Source organism: Primulina huaijiensis, chromosome 14 (assembly GCF_012295235.1).
Source record: "Primulina huaijiensis isolate GDHJ02 chromosome 14, ASM1229523v2, whole genome shotgun sequence".
NCBI classification, from domain to species: Eukaryota; Viridiplantae; Streptophyta; class Magnoliopsida; order Lamiales; family Gesneriaceae; genus Primulina; species Primulina huaijiensis.
The window spans coordinates 13576821-13580354 of NC_133319.1; positions in this window are offsets into that span (position 1 = coordinate 13576821).

Sequence of the window (3534 nt, forward strand, 5' to 3'; positions counted from 1 at the left end):
AAATTTCTTTTATCTTAAATAGATACAATAATAAAAGTTGTAAAAGATTTGCTTCAGTTTTAACTTAATTTTTAAGACATGAGTATTATTATCAGAGTTGATTTTTTAGTTTTCGATGATGTGACGAATCAATGTAATCTTACTGGTTTACAACAAATCGAGCTGAACTGCAACGCTGATATGAGCCGAGCAGAATGATGATACGGATCTGCACAGACGAAGGAAATTTAGATGGCGCAGGAAGTTTTTCTGTCGTAGCCCTTTCGATGCTTAAGTCAATATCGAGACAAAACTTAAGAGTGTGAGATATAAGTAGTGCTTGTGATAGCAATGAGTGAATATATAAAATTATGTGAAGTACATAGTGTTTATAGAATTAAGAGGAGATAGATACATTATAGAAGAAGAACTGTTAGTAAGATAAGTCCTTGAAACACACCATTCATGATGAGATTGGTACTGATTTGACTTTATCTTTGACAAATTATAATTTTTGAATGTATATCATATTTTGATATTATTAGTGTTTTTCCTTTCTAGGAGACTTGATAACGTGTTTTGCATTAACAGAAGTGTGTATCCACCGCCATAATTATTTGGGCTTGTCTCGATAAAATTTATCATTTAGCCCGGCTGCTCATGTGAGAACCGAAAATCTTGCAATAATTAATAGTTGGAAGGAAATTTATTAGCATAAGATTCTTTTTGGGAATCCTTGTATTAAAGATTTTATTATTGAAAATCTTAATTTATCAAGCCAATAAGATTATGTATAAACATGCAGATTTCGAAATTTGGGGGAGAATATTTACAAGATTGAGTATCATACAAAATAAAAGGAATTGAGAATGGATATGACAAGAAATTTCGAAATCCCCCTAGATTAGTTGCCTAATTTTTGGTGATGGATAGATACTAGTATGATTGGAAACTAGATCATCAAATTTGGCTCAAAATCCCTTGGCTTAGCATCATGATTTCGAGCCAAGCAAAATGGGGAAGGAATCAAGGTTAAATCCCACAAGTTTGGTAGCCAAATAAGCTTTGCTTGAAATAAAAATATGGGGAGTCAACCGTGTGATTTGGAGGCAAATTATGGGCATGATTTGATTACCTTGTTGAGCCTCATCTCATCCACCTATAAATACTCCATCATTCCTACTCATTCCCTACTCTAAATTTTCGAAACCCCTTGTTGAAATTTCGAAATTCAGCAGCCTCTCCCTAGCCAATTTTGCTCCAAATCCGTCCCAAGGTTAGGCTAGAAATCGAAGCCGAAGCGCGGTCCGAGCAAGAACGAGAAGCGACCCAATTCCCGAAGCCAAGCATCCACGTTTTTCTTAGCATTCAAATACTGTAAGTGGGCTTGTTTTTAAAATTTAAATTTCGTTTTATGCATATGAAATTTCGGTTTTTGGTTTTAAAAATTCGGTCGAGCTCTGTCTCCCGTCTATACGTTTTTATGAAATTTGGATACGTTTATGTTTTGACACTGTGAGAATTCCCTGAAAATGGGTGGAATTCCAACATACGGCCCTTCACGGTGGGATAGAACCGTTTTATGGCCTCGCCCCCTTAGAGGATTAAAACTTAGGGACTGACGTCAGTAGACCGTTAAAGGTGAAAAATCGCAGTGTTATTATGTTATGATATGATGTTACGATTATGAAAAGCATGTTGTATTTATATGTTATGTTTTTTCGAAAATGTTGGAAAAAATTTATGTTCGAAATTCCCCCATTTACTTAGTATTTCTCAAAATACTCATCCCCTTAGTCTCCCCTCCCAGATAAGTCCGAAGAACAGGTTGAGGATGAGAAGTCTGAACAATTTTGGGGCTGGTAATTCGCAAGATTAGTAATAGGTTTTATTTCGAATTTTACGATTTAATGAATTGTAAGACGCTTCCGCATTAATTATTTTTTGTTTGGATTTCGTTTTGGGAAAGACAATTGTTGTTACATTTAAATTATGATATATAAACTAGTTTGGTTTATACTGTGCTACAAGAAGGCTTGTTGTTTCGATCGTGTGATTGTTAAACAACGCCGGTGTCAATCCCGAGTTTCGGGGCGTGACAACTCAGACTTAATTGTCTTACGCGGCCCATTGTCCGAGTAGAAAACAGTCTGGACTCTGTATGCTCTTATCATAACTCCTTCAAACATGGGCCAACCATTTGCATATGTTTGGTCTTGGATATTCAGAGTTCAGGTATGGCCACAAATATTTTGGGTTGGGTCGGATAATTGAGGGTATCAATAATATCTCCCTTTTTTGTCTAAAACAAGTATGGAGTTTAGACCAAGTGTTCATGTCCCAACGTGTCTGACCCGAATATACAGCATAAATTCTCAAGCATGTGTTTCTTTCGAGTTTGTTATATTTTAAATGACATCTAAATCGTTGAAATGGATGGCTAAGATTGCGATCAAAGTGCTTTGTGCTTTCCACTCGGATCTATGTTTTTCGGTAAACTTCTTAACCAAGGAAATGAACATTGAGAAACGTGATCTGTGTGCTTTTCTTTTCATCTATTGGATGAAAACATGGACTATCAAGATCTAACGGCTATTGATTTTCCTGAGGCGCTTGTTCGGCATCAACCAGAATTTGGACCGTTATATCACTCATGATCGTGCGACTGTGATCATTCGATCCTTCACATGATAGGAGAACCTCTCTTGTCATTATCACCTTTCTTTCTTCCTGAGTCGTTACTCTGCCCAATTATTTACTCGCTTCTGACCAAAATTTCTGCTCGAAATCCTTCGTTCCATTATTTTTTACTTCCTTAGTAAGTTTTTGTCATTTCTTTAAGATTCTAGTCCCAATCCTAGGATAGTTGATGAGGTAGCTCGGGAAGTAGATGAGGAAGTTGGTGTTGCCTCCATATTCGAGCACTCTTTAGATTCCGAGCAAGAATTCGAACATGCTCGGAGAGTTAAGAAGCTAAAGGCCAAGGAAACTCGGCTGAGGGCAGTGGGGCTTCCTTGGTATGTGGTTGAGAGTCCCACCTAGATCATGCTCGGGAGGACGAGCTTAGAGAGAATTCGGGTATGCCGAAGTGCTCGACTTGTTAATGCCAGACATAGATGACAGAACTCACGAATAGATTTTCACACTTTTTATACTGATCAAATAAATATGGGTCTTAGATCTCTAGTCCCCCGCTTAATCCAAAATATGTGCAAATACTATCGTGTTTGCCCGAGCCAGTTGGCTTCGATCTATTATTCTAACATTCTCTCTCTAGGAGTTCTTTTTGGTGTTTTAAGATCTTGATTAGTGTAGCTCTTCTTTTAAAGTTTTCAAGCATTACGAAAGTAGCCCATGTAGGTTTAATTCGTACCAAAAATAAGTTATTTGGCGGCAACCCCCATTTCTCATAAGCAGTGGCCAAATGGATATTTTTCCCGATCTCCTCATCGTTGGCTTGTAAAATGGCCTGGGTCAATGAGGTCAATGCTCGGCCCACTCTTGAGCTTGAGCATTTCCTTGCTCAATAATTTTTTGTCCATCGTGTCAATTAAG